The sequence below is a fragment of the Lacerta agilis genome, chromosome 8 (assembly GCF_009819535.1).
Source record: "Lacerta agilis isolate rLacAgi1 chromosome 8, rLacAgi1.pri, whole genome shotgun sequence".
NCBI lineage: Eukaryota > Metazoa > Chordata > Lepidosauria > Squamata > Lacertidae > Lacerta > Lacerta agilis.
Genome location: NC_046319.1, coordinates 74470399 through 74488596, shown reverse-complemented (window position 1 = coordinate 74488596; position 18198 = coordinate 74470399). Strand labels below are relative to the sequence as shown.

Below are 18198 nucleotides of genomic sequence, written 5' to 3'. Positions count from 1 at the left end.
AAACTTCCCTAAACAGGGCTGCCTTTAGGAATTTTCTCAATGTCAGGTAGTTGTTTATTCCCTTGACTTCTGATGGGAGGGCGTTCCACAGGGCGGGCGCCACTACCGAGAAGGCCCTCTGCCTGGTTCCCTGTAGTTTTGCTTCTCGCAGTGAGGGAACCGACAGAAGGCCCTCGGCGCTGGATCTCAGTGTCCGGGCTGAATGATGGGGGTGGAGACGCTCCTTCAGGTATACAGGACCGAGGCCGTTTAGGGCTTTAAAGGTCAGCACCAACACTTTGAATTGTGCTCGGAAACGTACTGGGAGCCAATGTAGATCTCTCAGAACCGGTGTTATGTGGTCCCGGCGGCCCCTCCCAGTCACCAGTCTAGCTGCCGCATTCTGGATTAATTGCAGTTTCCGGGTCACCTTCAAAGGAAGCCCCACATAGAGCGCATTGCAGTAGTCCAAGCGGGAGATAACTAGAGCATGATAAATTACAGATATCTTAGGTAAAGGTAAAGGGACCCCTGACCATTAGGTCCAGTCATGTCTGACTCTGGGGTTGCGGCGCTCATCTCGCTTTACTGGCCGAGGGAGCTTGTGGGTCATGTGGCCAGCATGAATAAGCCGCTTCTGGAGAACCAGAGCAGCACACGGAAATGCCGTTTACCTTCCCACCGGAGTGGTACCTATTTATCTACTTGCACTTTGACGTTCTTTCGAACTGCTACGTGAGCAGTGCAGGGACCGAGCAACGGGAGCTCACCCCATTGCGGGGATTCGAACCGCCAACCTTCTGATCGGCAAGCCCTAGGCTCTGTGGTTTAGACCACAGCGCCACCCGCTTAGGGGCAGCTAAACCTATGGACTTTGCCTCCATTTGTTATTTATATGACAAGTATAACATGACTGGCAAGTCCCAATGAAATATGGCTTTATCTGGTATTCATTTGTTTAATATCAGGACAGTTTCTGTTGTAATACCTACCGGTAATTTATTGTGTACCCTTTTGGGCATATACTTTATGTGCCAATGGCTGTGAACCCAGGTGTGTGTTTTTTGGTCTTGTATAGTTTTTGTTTTCTCCCTCGCTGTTATTTTGTTGTGCTTTCTATCTCTTCCTGGACTGTTATTTTAATTTCATGGTAAAGTTTTGAATTTTTTAAATCTACATTCTTTTATCCCCTTCATTGATCACTGCCTTGTTGTGGCGAAGGGAAACTATGAGCTATGCCGTGCAGGGCCACTCAAGATGAGCAGGTCATAGTGGAGAGTTTTGAGTAAACGTGATCCACCTGGAGCAGGAACCAACAAGCCACTCCAGTATCTCTGCCAAGAAAACTCCATGGACAAAGACAACAGGCATATAGTGCCTGGCGTGCTCTGGTCCATGGGGTCATGAAGAGTCGGACACAACTATAATAATATAATAATAATAATAATAACTTTTTATTTATACCCCGCCCTTCCCCGCCAAACCGGGCTCAGGGCGGCTAACACCAATAAAATCACAACAAAAACATAAAACAATTCATTAAAATACAGATTAAAATACAATTTAAAATTAAATCTAAACTGCAGCCTCATTTTTAAATAGCCCACCAATCACACCAAAAGAACGAAACATCAGGGTTAAACTGAAACCAACCCAAAGGCTAGGTGGAACAGCTCCGTCTTGCAGGCCCTGCAGAAAGATGCCAAATCCCGCAGGGCCCTGGTCTCTTGTGCCAGACTGTTCCACCAAGTCGGGGCCAGTACTGAGAAGGCCCTGGCCTTAGTTGAAGCCAACCTAGCATCCTTGTGGCTTGGGACCTCCAACAAATTATTATTTGAGGACCTTAAGGTCCTACCCGGGACATACCAGGAGAGGCGGTCCCTTAGGTATGAGGGTCCTAAGCTGCATAGGGCTTTAAAGGTCAAAACCAGCACCTTAAACCTGACCCTGTACTCCACCGGGAGCCAGTGCAGCTGGTAGAGCACTGGATGAATGTGGTCCCGTGGCAAAGACCCCGTGAGGCGCCTCACCGCGGCATTCTGTACCCGCTGGAGTTTCTGGGTCAGCTTCAGGGGCAGCCCCGCGTAGAGCGAGTTACAATAATCAAGTCTGGAGGTGACCGTCGCATGGATCACTGTGGCCAGATCAGGGCGAGAGAGGTAAACGACTAAACAACAACAACAAACATTCTTTTAGACTAGAGCAGTGGTACCCAAACTATGGTCCACAGACCGCTGATCCGCTATGAGCTTCAGCCAGATGGCACGTCCATTGTACTGAATATTCATATTGACTTTTTATTATGTTTCTACTGCTGCTTTTGTGCTTTCTGTTGTATTTTGCCACATAACAATATGAATACTAAAAAAAAACTAAAATTTTAATACAATAGAATGCAGAATTTAAGAAAAAACAAAGCAATATGGATATAATTAAAATATATACAGCACATTATTACAGCTACAGCAGGAAGAAATATCATTAACCCTTAGCAGTTTTCAAGTAGTCCAGGAGAGGGCGGGGGGAAGCTTGGGAACCCCTGGGTTAGAGCCTGCCTGTTTTAATTTGTTTCCAATCTCCACCTGCTAAAATTCCTTAAAAAATACATCACACAACAGAACTACAATTCTACAATTCTATGATTATATGACAAAGTTAGCTCCATTAATTTCAATGGGACTATTCTATGCACAGCTTAGTTTGACACAACCTATAGGGATTATCCCCTCACCACCACCACAACTACACAAAAGAACTTCCCCTTGTACAACAGCCCATACAGACTGTTCCTTTACATCAGCAGTGGGAAGCCTTAGGCCTACAATACCAACCTGTCTGGCCCACAAGACCATTTTGGCCAAGCCACACCCACCTGGTGTCAGGTGTAGGGCAGGAAAAGGCAGGGCTCTGCTGGAAAGGAGTTTTCAGGCATTGCTGTTCAGCTGAATATTGGGCTTTGCAAACCCTGACGATCAGCTGACTGTCAAATCCTGCAAAGTGCCGCACAGGGCTTTGCAAACTTTGACAATCAGCTGGCTGTTGTGGCTTGTGGGATGCTGTGCCCAGGGCTTTGTGAGACCCAACGATCAGCTGATTGTTGTCATTTTCTGATTTGCGCCTTTGGCCCGCTTGGTTTGATTTCAAGCAGCACAAATAAAAATAGATCATAGGATGTCAGTGTGATGCTAGGTAATTGACAGGTGGGTGGCTCACCAGGGGTCAGGCCCCCCGGGGGGGAGTTAACAATCTGGCTGCCAGGTGAATCCACTCACCACCACCCACCTTGCCAGCTCTTGCAACACTTGAGAAATTTGCAGGGCCTGATTAAGTATATTTGAATGTGAAGTTCAAGGTTCCCTTTTTGCCTCCTCCAGCCTCTGCCACACATTTCCTCTCCTTTCTGTAGACAGGGGTGTGTGTGTGATAAAATAATGCAAATACCATGCAAACAACTACTGTAAATTGGATCACTAAATTCATCTTGTCAGAAGAACAAGGGGGGGGGGGAAGGGTACCTACGACTGCAACATGGCAAGAAGCAACGCAGGAGTCTTTCTGTATTGCCAGAGGGGTCATGGAAGGCCACAGCTAACAGACAAAGGCAGGGGTCAGCAAACTTTTTCAGCCGTGGGCCGGTCCACTGTCCCTCAGACCTTGTGGGGGGCCGGACTACATTTTGAAAAAAATATATGAACGAATTCCTATGCCCCACAAATAACCCAGAGATGCTTTTTAAATAAAAGCACACATTCTACTCGTGTAAAAACACCAAGCAGGTCCCACAAATAACCCAGAGATGCATTTTAAATAAAAGGACACATTCTACTCATGTAAAAACACGCTGATTCCCAGACTGGCCGCGGGCCGCATTTAGAAGGCGATTGGGCCACATCCGGCCCCCGGGGCCTTAGTTTGGGGACCCCTGGACAAAGCAAGGGACCAAAACCCAGGATTGCCATTTCTTGGTGTAACGTTGCTCAGGGCATATGACCCCTGAAGATGAATCACAAAGCAATAGGTTGAATCCAACTCACAGCAGCCCCACGCTGAAACTGATAGAGCTAACTGAGCCGTGCTCATCAGTTTCAGTGCGTCTACTCTGAACAGGGCCGGCACCAGATGTCTGCATCTTCTACAAAAATGGAAAGAGAGTACAGTGGCACCTTGGTTTAAGAACATCTTAGTTTATGAACAACTTGGATTAAGAACGCTGCAAACCTGGAAGTAGGTGTTTTGGTTTGTGAACTTTGCCTTGGAAGCAGAACATGTTGAGTGAGTTCCATTTGTAAATTGAGTCCCCCGCTGCTATGGGAAAGCACGCTTTGGTTTAATAATGCTTTGGCTTAAGAATGGACTTCCGGAACGGATTAAGTTCGTAAACAGAGGTAACACTGTATTATGAAATAGGTTGTCATGTCCAGAGATAAGAATGAAAGAAAAGAGCCCTGCTGGATCAGGCCAATGGCCCATCTAGTCCAGCATCCTGTTCTCACAGCGGCCAACCAGATGCCCACATGAAACCTGAAAGCGAGTCCTGAGTGCAACATCACCCTCCCTGCACATGTGGTTCCCAGCAACTGGTATTAAGAAGTATACTGCCTCTTGTCTGACAATGGGGATACAATTTAAGCTTTAGAAACCCTGCAACTGTGACAATCTGAGCTGTGGCCCTTTTTGAAACTTGAAAGATCTTTTCTTCCTACATACCTTATATCAGGGGTCGGTAAGGTTTACCGGTCATGGGCTGGATCACTCCCACGGAGATTGTCCGTGGGCGGGACTGGCGCAGTGCAATGCTGGAAATCGTGTCTGCACATGTCCGCAGCGCCGAAAATCACGCCTGCGCAGAAGCGATTTTCGGCATCTGGACATACGCAGACGCGGTTCCTGTTATCTGCGCATGAGCAGATGCCATTTCTGACACCACTCGGCGAGTCCCCGTGCCGCATTGCGCTGGTTTAGCGCAGCGGCGGGGGACTTGCCGAGTGGGTAGCTCGGTTTGCAGTAAAATGGTCTTCTGCATCTGGCCCATGGGCCCCACGTTGCCAACCCTTGTCTTATATCCTAGTCAGAGTCTCTGGAGCGACAACGTTCTGTACAAGATGCTCTCAACTTAAAGGTTACTTTGGTGAAACTACAGTGAATGTTGCTGTGATTGCTTCCTTGAGATCTTATGATACTACTTGGAAGTTTAAGGTTTAACTGGGCTGCCTGTGCAATTTTGAAGATTTAACTGTAATCTACTATTTAGATTTAGTAATAATAATTGTATTATTTATACCCCACGCATCTGGGTGGGTTTCCCCAGCCACTCTGGGCTGCTTAGAGTACATATAAAAAATTGTAAAACATCAGACACAAAAAAATTCCTGATACAGGGCTGCCTTCAGATGTCTTCTAAAAGTCAGATGTTTATTTCCTTGACATCTGAAAGGAAGGTGTTCCACAGGGCAGGCGCCACTACCGAGAAGACTTCTTGCACTGGACCTCAGTGTCCAGGCTGAATGATGGGGGTGGAGACACTCCTTCAGGTATACTGGGCCAAGGCCATTTAGGGCCTTAGAGTCAGTACCAACAGTCTGAATTATTCTCAGGAATGTACTGGGAGCCAATGTAGGTCTTTCAGGACTGGTGTTATATGGTCTCAGCAGCCATTCCTAGTCACCAATCTAACTGCTGCATTCTGGGTTAGTTGTAGTTTCCTGGTCACCTTCAAAGGTAGAGCGCACTGCAGTAGTCTAAGCGGGAGATAACCAGAGCATGCACCACTCTGGTGAGACAGTGCGCAAGCAGGTAGGGTTTCAGCCTGAGTACCAGATGGAGTTGGTAGACAGTTGCTTTTAATCTGGGCAATTGAACCTGTGATCCTAAACGGATTTCTGTACAAACAAAACTGCAACAAATTTTGCTTTGACTATCCAAGAGCGATATAAAATATCTGAAGGGCTGTCACATGGAAGATGGAGCAAACTTGTTTTCTGCTGCTCCAACCAGTGGATTCAAATTACAACCAAGGGGATTCAGATTAAACATTAGGAAGAACTTTCTGTTGGTACGAGCTGTTGACAGCGGAAACTTGGAAGGTGGTGGGTTCTCCTTCCTTGGAGGTTTTTAAACACAGTTTGAATAGCTGTCTGTCAGAGATTCTTTAGCTGTGATTCCTGCATTGCAGGGGGTTGGACTAGATGACCCTTGGGGGCCCCTTCCAATTCTACAAGTACTGTATATGATTCTAGAGTCTAGGATGAAACTTGTTCAGACTGTGTAATGTCCACATTTCACCAGCAGAGGGAACCCACCACTACTAAAACTGCGTTTTGCACAATAGAAGGCCCTGCCTATGCTTTAATCTCACACTTTATTGCAACGAAAGCATATCATATATCAAAATGCTCAGGAAGATGAGCCCCATCATATACAAAAAAAGTATTCCAGAATCGCCTGCCAGGAAAATTTCCCACACCACTATTTATGGCATTTTAAATATCTTTTCACTCTCTTCCACGTGTGATTCAACATCTCTTGAAATAACAGAGACAGATAAATGAATCCAACACCATCTGAAAAAGAAGACCTAAAGTTTCAAACTGATACACAACACTTTGAATTTACAATCAATTCATGACACACTATGGCCAAAATAATTTGATTCTTTGTTTTTAAACATGGGAGGTAGGAATCAACATTTGGGCACAAATATATTTCCAGAGAATGGTTTTAGATACTACGTTGTCTATGTGGCACAGCTCACCTTCCTGTTGAAGTACATCTGAAGTACATTTCTGAGCCAGACTGACTAAATGTACAAATAACTGGGTAAAATAGCAGAGCGGCATTGGCCAAATGGGAATGGAAATGATTATTTTAAAAGGATTTTTAATTGTTTTGTGGAATCAGCAGTGCAAAAGTTTGGCCACTTTGGATGTAGACAGTTGTTGTTGTTGTTTAGTCGTGTCCGACTCTTTGTGACCCCATGGACCAGAGCACGCCAGGCACTCCTGTCTTCCACTGTTTCCCGCAGTTTGGTCAGACTCATGTTGGTAGCTTCGAGAACACTGTCCAGCCATCTCGTCCTCTGTCGTCCCCTTCTCCTTGTGCCCTCCATCTTTCCCAACATCAGGGTCTTTTCCAGGGAGTCTTCTCTTCTCATGAGGTGGCCAAAGTATTGGAGCCTCAGCTTCAGGATCTGTCCTTCCAGTGAGCACTAAGGGCTGATTTCCTTCAGAATGGATAGGTTTGATCTTCTTGCAGTCCACGGGACTCTCAAGAGTCTCCTCCAGCACCATGTGGACAGTTGGAAGAAGCCAATTGGGGAATGGATTGCAATTCAGAGGAGACTTTAGCAGCAGAAATCTACAGAGGCAATAAATGTCCACTAACCTTACACCAACCCCACTATTTTTGCTTGTTACAGGATCTCTAGCCGAGATCCTTAGTATGTTTGTGCGAGAGAGTATATCCCAACCTCTCTCTTTATGAATTTAGGGATGGTGTGCTAACTTTACTCCAGTTTCCATTTCCCCTTTTCCCCAGAGCTGTGCAACTTTTCATTAGTAAAGAAAGCTTTGAACTTTTCACTTTGGCTCTGGTAAGTTGCCTGTACATATTCTGTTGCAAAGGTTGTGCTCTGGCAATTTATCCTGAAACCCTCACATTCCCTTTCGCAAAGAAAGCACCCCACACTGTGCATCATGGGCCCGATCAAATTTGACGTTCCCCAGCACAGCTGTTAGGAGAAATTCGCCACCCAGTTGCGATCTCCAAACTGTGTTGTAACAGAGTGACCTACTCAGAAAAGAAGTTGCATGATGATAGTTGGGTGGACTCCCTACTAGGCTAATTTGCTACTGTTGTAGATTCTCGTAAAAACGAAGCAATAAAATTGTTTATTCCTGCTAAGGCTACTACAGCACTGTGATGTCCCACTTGATGAGGGCACTGTCTCTCTGGCCATTGTGCCCCAAGCGATTGGTACATCTAAGTCCAGGGGCCAACAAAATTTTTCAGCAGGGGGCCGGTCCACTGTCCCTCAGACCTTGTGGGGGGCCGGACTATTTTTTTTGGGGGGGGAATGAATGAATTCCTGTGCCCCACAAATAATCCAGATATGTATTTTAAATAAAAGGACACGTTCTACTCATGTAAAAACACACTGATTCCTGGACCATCTGTGGGTTGGATTTAGAAGGTGATTGGGCCTCTCAAGAGTCTCCTCCAGCACCATAATTCAAAAGCATAAATTCTTCGCCGATCTGTTTACTTTATGGTCCAGCTCTCACTTCCATACATCACTACAGGGAAAACCATAGCTCTTTAACTATACGGACCATGGTTGGCAAGGTGATGTCTCTGCTTTTTAAGATGCTCTTACTATTATGCAACTCAATCTGCCTCGGATTGAATTGTATGTTCCTGGTAAGACCCCTTTTTAATCCCTCCTAAAAGAATAAAGACATCACAGTCTTATTCCTAAGTAACAAAAAGTAGTTTTACTGTGTGATCCCTGAAGGCAGGCTTAAAGTTACAAGCGTATACAAACAGGTTTACCCCATATGGGAGAAAACCTAGGGAGACTGCTGGTTAGCAGTCCAGGTGATGCGGGAAGGTCGAAAGGAGAGTCAAAGAGAGAGAGTGGCAGCATGCCTTGGCCTTTTACCAGGTATGGGAAGGTCACGCCCACCCACTAGTCACATGCAAGAAAGGATGCTCCAGGCCAGGAGGAACAGGAAGTTCGACTGGCTGGACCAACATCCCCTTGCATGTCCACTCTAGGAAAACAAGGAATGTTGTATTTGACTGCTCCCAGTGGATTACATCTCACATCCTGTATTGCAGGGGGTTGGACTGGATGACCCTCAGGGTCCCTTCCAACTCTGTGACTTCTGTGATGATGGCTGCATATTGTCTCTGCTGCCAGAGGCACTATTATGCCTCTGGATACAAGTTGCTGCTATTTTGCTCACTTCCTGATTCTGGGCTTCTTGTTGACCACTGTGGAAACAGAATGCTGGGCTTGATAAACTTTTGTCTGATCCAGGATGGCTCCTCTTATGTTTTTCAGTAGCATAGTGCCTCTGAATGTGGAGGTTTCATCCAGCTGTTAATGGTGAACAGCCACTTACAGACTTACGGTGCTGGAGGAGACTCTTGAGAGTCCCATGGACTGCAAGAAGATCAAACCTATCCATTCTGAAGGAAATCAGCCCTGAGAGCTCACTGGAAAGACGGATACTGAAGCTGAGGCTCCAATACTTTGGCCACCTCATGAGAAGAGAAGACTCCCTGGAAAAGACCCTGATGTTGGGAAAGGATGGCTTTCTTCCATGTGAATTTGGAAGATTCAACTTTAAATTTGAACTGAATCGACTTCCCCTGCCTGCCATAAATACAATCCTAATCTAATAATTTAAGAAAAGCTGGCTGGATCAGGCCAATGGCCCATGTAGTCCAGTATCCTGTTCTCACAGTGGCTATGCAGATTTACTCAGACGTAAGAAGAAGAAGAGTTTGGATTTGATATCCTGCTTTTCACTACCCGAAGGAGTCTCAAAGCGGCTAACATTCTCCTTTCCCTTCCTCCCCCACAACAAACACTCTGTGAGGTGAGTGGGGCTGAGAGACTTCAAAGAAGTGTGACTAGCCCAATGTCACCCAGCAGCTGCATGTGGAGGAGCGGAGACACGAACCCGGTTCCCCAGATTACGAGTCTGCCGCTCTTAACCACTACACCACACTGGCTCTCACACGTAACTCCCACATTGTTCAATAGGCTGCGATAAGTATGCGCAGGATTGCAGCCCTCATTTATAAGCCTAATTAATAGCAGAGCCTGGGTCTTCATTTTATCTTACAACAGGACCAGTTCTGGCACATCAATTGCTGAAATCAATGGGCTTTATGGCCTGTTAGGTGTGTTTAGGATTGCAAATCTGCTTCCAAGCAAAGATGGAGAAATTTCTGCTGTCAGCACTTCCTGGTGAGCAATGTGGGGAGCCCCCCCCCGTTAGTTTGCCCGCCTTCCTTCCAAGGACCTCAAAGTGGCCTACAAAGTGGTTCTCCTCCTCCCCATTTTATCCTCACAACGACCCTGTGTGGTAGGTGAGGCTGAGAAACAATGAGGGAATCCAAGGTCACCCAGTGAGCTTCATGGCTGAGTGAGGATTTGAACCCTGTTCTCCCATATCCTAGCCCAACACTCTAACCACTATGCAACACTGCCTTCATACTTAACACTGCTGTTTTATCGACGCCATTATGAAATTGTATGGTCGTATTTTAGAGGTATTCTTGTTTCCTTTGCTGTGAGCCACTTTGGGCATGGTTCTTTCCTTGGAAAGGCGGCGTACAAACGATGACGATGCAATCCTATAGCACGTCTACTCAGTGAAACAAATCCCGTCGAGTCCAGGTAAGTGGCTTTAGGATTGCGCAACCAATGTCCTGCTGAGCTGAACGGAGCTTGCTTTTCCATGCACGTGCTCAGGATCCTGCTTGCGCGGTTTAGATGCTCCAGTGTCTAGTCTATAAAATTGATTGGGTCTACTTCTGAGTAAACACGGGTGGGCTAGAGGTCTGTTTCGACTTTCTTATGCGGCCACCCCAGCCCGAGAAACGGGTGAGAATCGCGTTCGTACCCATGCCTTGCAGCCTCCGACCCTTCACACGTGCATCCCCCCCGACTCGCGTCCTCGTCTACCTGCAAGCTGCGCGCGGCGCATTCCAGCACAAAGCGACCAGCCGGCGTCGGAAGAGGAGGCGCCGCCGAGAAACCCAGAAAGGGGAGGCGCTGCGGGAAGGAGGAGGAGGAGGAGACCGGCGGGGAGGGATCCGGAAAGCTGCGAGCGGCTTCCTGCTCCCCCCCCCCACACACTGCCCCACATCCCCGGCCAGCCCCTCCCCGCAAGCCGCCCTCTGCAACAGGAAACCCCGCCAGGGCCTTGCGTCGGGAGGCAGCAGGAGCCAAACTCAAGTTCGATCCAGGTGAGGAGCTCCAAGGTGCGCGCGTGTGCACGGAGTCGATTCGGATCGAGCGGCGCGGGGGAGGGGGTCCGTGTGGACAGAAAGGGGACGTTTCCGGTTCGAAGCGTTCTCAGCGCTGCGCTTTGCTCGTTCCAAAAACAAACAAAAAGATTTTAAGAGATGGGAGTTTTTTGCGCCGTTCCAGCGCAAGCCCTTGTCCGTGGGCATGTTTACACTCGGGAGCAGGCGCCCAACCGGATTCAAACGGGGCTTACTCCCGAGTAAGTGGGTTGCAGGCGGAATCGCGTCTCGCGTGGGAGCAGGCTCTCGTGTTCGTGGCCAGACTCGTGAAAACGCCACCCTCGCGACGTGTTTTTCCAGGGCTGTGCCCCTGGAAAATATGGAGCAGTCAATAAGCGGGAGAAGCGAAGCGGAGTGATCCGAGTTAGGTGCCAAGTATATTTCCCTTCCCATCACTGGGTAACCTTAGAGCCCATTCCCTTAAATCGGCGCTGGAGGGGACGTGGAATCCTGGAGTTTCTCTTCCTTTTCCTTTGGAGGTAACTGTATTCTGCACATGCTCCGGGTAACTCTTGGCTCTGCTTATTCCAGGATTGAGCCTTGACTTTGACCATAGGATTTGTGGCAGCCCTCAGATTATTCCGTGGCAGAAAGTGGCTGGGGGAGCGGAGGCAGACACCTGGAACTGGAACTCAAATTAATTGAATTGAAACTGAAATTAAAAAGAGGTTTAAGAGTGTTGGACCAGGGTTCGAATCCCTGGCTGGGTGACCTTGGGCCTGTCACTGCTTCGCAGCCGAACCTATCTCACAGGGTTGTTGTGAAGATTAAATGAGGAAGGGTGGGGGGAAAATACGTAGGTTCAAGAGAGGAAGGGATAATGCTTAGGATGGAAGCTGGACAAGGATGCATTGAAAGTTTGTACTGTATTATGTTAGCAGGGACGGAGGGGTGGCTTTTGTCCCTAAAAAGGAATATCCAAAAGGATGCATTTTAAGTTTTAGAGAGATGGAAACTGGGATTGGAGGGTGTGTTTATGGGGTGGCGTGTGGCATTGCTACGGCTTTCTGGAATTAGAAACGTGGTTTTGTGTTTAAGGCTAAAAGGCCCTCACACAGCCTTCACCAACCTGGCACCCTCCTTCCAGATGCAGGACTACAACTCCCATCATCCCCAAGGGCACCAGGTTGGGGAAGGCTTCCCTGGCACCGTCCTCCCCTCCTTATCAGGCTAGTTTTACAGCAGGTGTCTTCTCCCTTTCCAGACCCAGGACCCACCTTTTACCTAAACACACATTTTGGGGCCTATTTATTCATAAGAGTCGGAAGGGCCCATGAGAGTCGTCTAGTCCAACCCAATCTGCAGTGACCAAAGCTGATGGGATTTGTAGTCGAACGACTTCTGGAAGACTATAGGTTTCCCATCCTTGCTATGTGACCCATGGAGGCTGTGTTTAGAAGGGGTGGATTGTTTCATAGATGAGATTTTTATGGACATCTTTACCCTGTCCTTTGACACCTGACACCTAAGAGGTGTGTTTTCAGGGCCCGGCCTATTCCTGTGCCTGCTTTAATTGTTTTTAATTTTCGGTATCAAATGGTTGTTACCCGCCCTAGCGCCCGCTGGTGAAGGAAGGGCAGTCAATTGCTATTAGTGTTGTTTTTGATGTAGGTGTAGAAACTATTTTTTTTTTTTTGGTGGGTTGGGAAAGATTGTTTGTTTTCTAAAAATAGGGAATGTGTAATGAGAGTGTGTGCCACTTGAGCATTTTGCAGGAAAAGAGCTACACTGGTTTTTTTGTGCATAAAAAAACCTCTGCGTGTTTTACAACCACCGTTAAAGGAAAGTCCGTAGTCCATTGTTGGAGGAAGCGCTTTCCATGCCAGTAGGGACCGGCAGCTGGGACTGATGTGAGTTGTGGTCCAAAATATTTGAAGGGCACCAGGTTGGCTAAGGCTAGTGTGAACAACACCGAGTTCAGACCGAAAGCAGCATGGCCTGGCCATTCCACCTGCTCATATATGAAACGCACATATCTGGGGGCAAGCTTTTTTTTTAATCTATTCGGGATCCAGTCCATTTCCTGTGGCCTAGAACTGGAATTAGGGAGGTAAATAAGAATAAAATCAAGAAACCCCCCCTTGAAGCAATAGTGTTTGAAATATGGGAAATATTTCCCTGCAGCTGAATTCCTTTGGGGGGGGCATTCAGGGGCACAACAGCCAGCTTTACCTGGAACTGAACTGGGAACTGGTTGCCTACCCTCTCTAGAGGCATGTTGATCCCTCCTCCCCTTGCCACCTCTAGCCTCTCATCGCTCCAGCTGCCCTGGGACCGCAGCTTTTGCATGCCAGACATTTTTTTGCTAGCCAGGGAGGCATCTTGAGCCTGTGAGGTCAGTTCCAGAGCGCATGCCAGGGGCCTGGTGGTTTGGGGGGGGGAGGGTTTAGGCTGCTGCCTCGGAGTGGTTTCTCAGCAGGATCCAGAAGCCCTCTTCTCTCCCCATCTTTTCCTCCTCCTCCTCCTCCTCCTCCTCCACCACCATCACCCTACCAGTTAAAGGATCCCTTCAATGTGTTCCATGCCATTTGCTTGGCATGGAACGAATTCCCCTGCAGCCAATAGTGTGAATCTGCTTTCCCCCTGCAGTGTGCAAAGCTGCTGCGCCCCACATTCGCACAACTAGTTCCCCATGGGTTGGTTCATACGTTACTGCTGGCGACTGGTTGTGGGGCAGCAGACTCTGCCTGGCTTGGAAGAGCGGTCCCCAAAATTATTATTAGGACAACTCGTCACTGTCCCCTACTGAAATGTATCTCAAAAGGATGCTGTTGTTTGTGTGTGCGCGCCAGGAGGAAGGGGTTGCATTTTTGAAAGGATCCTGTGTTTGTGAGTGGAAGGTGGGGATTTAGTGTGTTTTGTGCACTAGCATTGCACCCCCACTTTCGCCCCCACCCTCCATTTCAGATGTTGAAAGACCGCTCCCCCCCCCCCCACAGAGGGATTGATTGCTAACCCGCTCTGGATATTGTAGCTCTGTGTGAAGGACAAGGTGTTTCTGAGGACCCCTTCACAAACAGCCCTTCCCAGAACACTGCTTTAAATGTGCACTGGGGTTCGCACTGTCGTCTGCGTGCGGCGGCACTCCCTGCCCCAAGGAGCTTCCAGTTAACATTCTGGCAGTTGAAGCAGACAACCGAGGGAAATGAGAGAAGGACAAAGGAGCAGGTTCAACTGACGGCTAATGAGAAGCCCGTGTGGTTGCAGCAGGAAATCGCTTTGCCTGTGTTGGCACGTGGCCTGCTCTCAACAGTGGCATGCTAGTTCATGTTCAGTCTATGCACAGGATGCCATGTGTGGCACAAACCAGCAAATGTTGCACGTTAGGGTTGTTGTTTTTTGGAAGAGTCGCTGTAGTGGGCCCCAAAACCAAATCCTTGCGTCTGGCGCTGGGGGCACCCCACAGGATGAAACAATTGGAAAACAACAGTAGCGGCTTTGCATGTGCCTGCCATGTGCTCAGAGGACCACAGGAAGTGACCCTAGTGTTGTTACTCTCGTTGTTTATTGGACTGTTTTGGTGTGGTTTTTCTCTCCCGCCCCCTCCCGTCTCGCTCCACTCTTTTTCAGACAGAAACCAGAGCAGCTTAGAACAATAGAGCCATAGATTTAACAAAACAATGTAGAAAATACGAATGGGAAATGCGACTGTATAAGCAGGCCTGATTTTGCCAACCTGGTGCCTTCGAGGTGGTTGGTAGTCCTGGTTGGGGAAGGCTGAACCAGACAGAACAACAAAAAGGAGGCTCGTGTTTGAATAGGAACCAGTGTTCGAAACCCAGATATATTAGCTAGGTGCCAAATGGCTCCTTAAACCAGGGATTTATAGTCGCCAAAACAGAATGCCTACTTGCCATTTTTGGGCCTAGCAGCTCAAAAGTTGTATTTTTCAATACGACTTTTTGGTTCCTGAAACTTGCTCTGATTGTGCAGATAAAATATAATGGATAGAATTCTACAGGATGTGTTGCTAGTGCGTGAAAACAGGCCGGATCCAAGGATCTCCAGGCATGCACCTCCAGATGGTGGAGACGTCAGGTGCCCCCCTGCCCCCTCCCCAGGCATCTTTACTTGGTCTCAAGTGACTGTTAGCCAGGAGCAAAATGTGCCTGGCACCTGGCTAATTTCGAATGATGAGACGAACGTAGGGACCTGCCTTCTACTGAGTCAGACCATTGATCCTTCTAGTTCAAATTCAATAAGTAAATATTGTCTACACGGGTTGGCTGCAGTTCTTCATCATTAAAGGTAAAGGGACCCCTGACCATTAAGTCCAGTCGCGGACGACTCTGGGGTTGCAGCGCTCATCTCGCTTTATTGGCCAAGGGAGCCGGCGTACAACTTCTGGGTCATGTGGCCAGCATGACTAAGCGGCTTCTGGCAAACCAGAGCAGCGCACAGAAATGCCGTTTACCTTCCTGCCGAAGCGGTACCTATTTATCTACTTGCACTTTAACATGCTTTTGAACTGCTAGGTGGGCAGGATCTGGGACCGAGCAACGGGAGCTCACCCTGTCGCGGGGATTTGAACTGCCGACCTTCTGATCGGCAAGCCCTAGGCTCTGTGGTTTAGACCACAGCGCCACCCGCATCTTCATCATTACAGGCAGGGAATCTCTCTCTGCTGGAGATGGTGTGGATTGAACTTGGGAACTTGTGTATAGGGTGGGGCATCAGATGTTGTTGAACTGCAACTTCCATCACCTCTTACTATTGGCCGTGTCTGGGAATGATGGGAGTTGTAGTTTCAGCAGCATCTGGAGGGTTAGAGACTCTCCATCCCTGCTCTAACCCCACCGAACTACCAGCTTCCCTCAACCCATCTAAAAACATTTAGTGTTTGTGTTGAAGGAGTCCGTCTTGTGGTGTTAGCTCTGCAGCCAAGAAGCCCCCACTTCTCGGAGATGTCCACATCCGGAGCAGAGCTTCAGAAATTAAGCAAATTGCTGGGGGCGGGGGGATGAGAACTCAGAAGGGAAACCTTAAAACGTAAAAGAATACATACGAATATGTAAGAAGACCCGCCTTTCTCCCAAATGCTGCTCAGCGGTCCCTCTTGGTTCTCGCCATAGTCAACCAGGTGCCTTCACACACAGTGCATAGTTAAACTTGAAATTTGCTCCCAGAAGATGCAGTAAACGCCACCGACTTATGCCCCCAGCAGATTCCTGTGGTCTGTCGGAGGGTTTCTCATGATGTGGGTCTTTTAGTGTGTGGCTGACCCTGTTCTGTGTGAAATTGCATTTCTGTTGAAAGATAACGGGGACCCACTATCTTCATTTTTGGGAAACAATTGGGGTTATTTTTTGTTTTCTGACAGGTTTTCTCAGCTGCATAAATGGGCCTTGATCACAAATGTCCACTTCTTAGGGTTTTAGTCATCTTCTAAATGTTTTTTTAATAAAAAAAATAAACCTGTTTCTTAAATGTAAATCGCCTTGAGACAGTGTTTTAAAAGGCAATTCATAGCTTGATGGTGATGATAGTATGATTAGTAACTTAGATGACTGTAGAAGAGGATTGTGTGTGGGATTCTAGAAACGGTACGAAAGCCTGTGCTGATTTGCACATCTTTGAAAATATCAGAGCAAGATGCATTGTGGGTTTTTGTGGTGTTTTTTTTTGCTAAGGTGGAGATGACAATATGGTACAGCACTGATGTTAACATGAAGGCAAGCTAGATCAAGACATGCTTTGCAGAACACAAACTTTGTACACAGGAACACTTTCCACCCCCACCCCCCCTTTAGTGTGCAAAATATTCCTCACTCTGATGAGATCTTATGCCTTCTCCTGCTCCCTCTCCCTTGCCTCTGCTAAACAGCTGGAAGAGGAATCTCAGGGGGATGCCAAGGGGGCAGGATATCACAGCAGGAGGAGTGACTGTTCCAGCAATTCTCAGAAGACTGAGGAAGCCTGCGAGGAAGGTTGTGTCTTGGGACTGAGAGGACATCAGCGGAGCCTGGAGCTGGGAACCAGATCCATGCTGCGGTTGAGAGGGGGGCTACTAAAACAACTGAGGCTACTAAAACAGTTGGGGAATCTTTGCACAAAGCAAAATTAACGTAGGCAGAGTCATCTAACCCAGTCTTTCCGTGGACTTCCAGCTGTTGCTGGACTCCGTTTCCCATCAGCCCCAGTTAGCATGGCCAATGAGCAGGGGGTGATGGGAGTGGTAGTCAGATAAGGCCACTGGCACCCCAGTTCTGGCCTGCGGGATTCACCGCCAAAAACCCAGCGTACATAACTTTGGAAAACACACAAGATACCAACCAAATTCAAGGAGGACAAATCTGTGAAAGGCAACGAGGTAACCTTCATATTCAAAGGCAGCCAAGGGCCACATCCGCACCATTCGGGTAAAGTGCTTTGATACCACTTCAAACCATCATGGCTTCCTCCCAAGGAATTCTGGGAGCTGTTGTTTGTTAAGGGTGCTGAGAGTCATTAGGATGCCCCCATTCCCCTTACAGACCCCCCAATTCTCAAATTTTCCTGTGAAGAGGGATTTATTGTTGCACCATGCTAGGAACTATAGCTCTCTGAGGGGAATTGTTGTCTCCTAACAACTCTCAGCACCTTTAACAAACCATAATAGTTCCCAGAATTCTTTGGGCAGGAGCCATTACTATTTAAAGCAGACCCGCTGTTCCGTTCACAGAGCTACAATGTTCGCAACGGTTTACAGTCAATACCTCTTCACAGGGAGCTCTGGGAACTGTAGCTCCGTGCAGGAGATAATGGACCTCCTAACAACTCTCAGCACCTTGGGAGCTCCCAGAATTCTTTGTGGGGAAGCCATGAGTCATGACTGTGTGGTGGCATTGTGTGGTGCTTAAAATACATGGTGTGAATTTTGCCTAGCTCTGAATATCGGGTGACTGGGGCAGATAGAGGCCTGGGAATGCCCCTGTGTCTGCAACTTCGTACAGTGTCTTTCAGCGTGGGCAATACTGAAATAGAAGGGCCAGTGGTTTCACTTGGGCGCGAGGCGGCTTCCTGTGTTCCTACTTCGACACTTCCTGTTGGAAGCAGAAAGCTGCGCTAGAACGATAACCCAGCGGCGCTCTTTCCGCGCTGTTGCATTGCCTCCATAACCCCTGAGATTTGCTCCCCTCCCCGCCCTCAAGGTGACACAACTGCCTCCCCGCCCCCCCGCGCCCGCTGAGATAGCGGATC

The 18198-nt window shown here is 48.0% G+C and overlaps 1 protein-coding gene across 5 annotated transcripts in view; it reads left to right on the top strand.

The window, feature by feature from the left end:
• Window positions 1–10817: 10817 nt before the first annotated feature.
• ARHGEF1 (Rho guanine nucleotide exchange factor 1) overlaps window positions 10818–18198 on the top strand; it is a 52663-nt gene continuing 45282 nt past the window's right edge. For all 5 annotated transcript variants that reach the window (XM_033158329.1, XM_033158331.1, XM_033158330.1 and 2 more), the window contains exon 1: window positions 10818–10959. The gene's annotated coding sequence lies outside the window, so the exon portion shown is untranslated. The remainder of the gene's footprint in view (window positions 10960–18198) is intronic.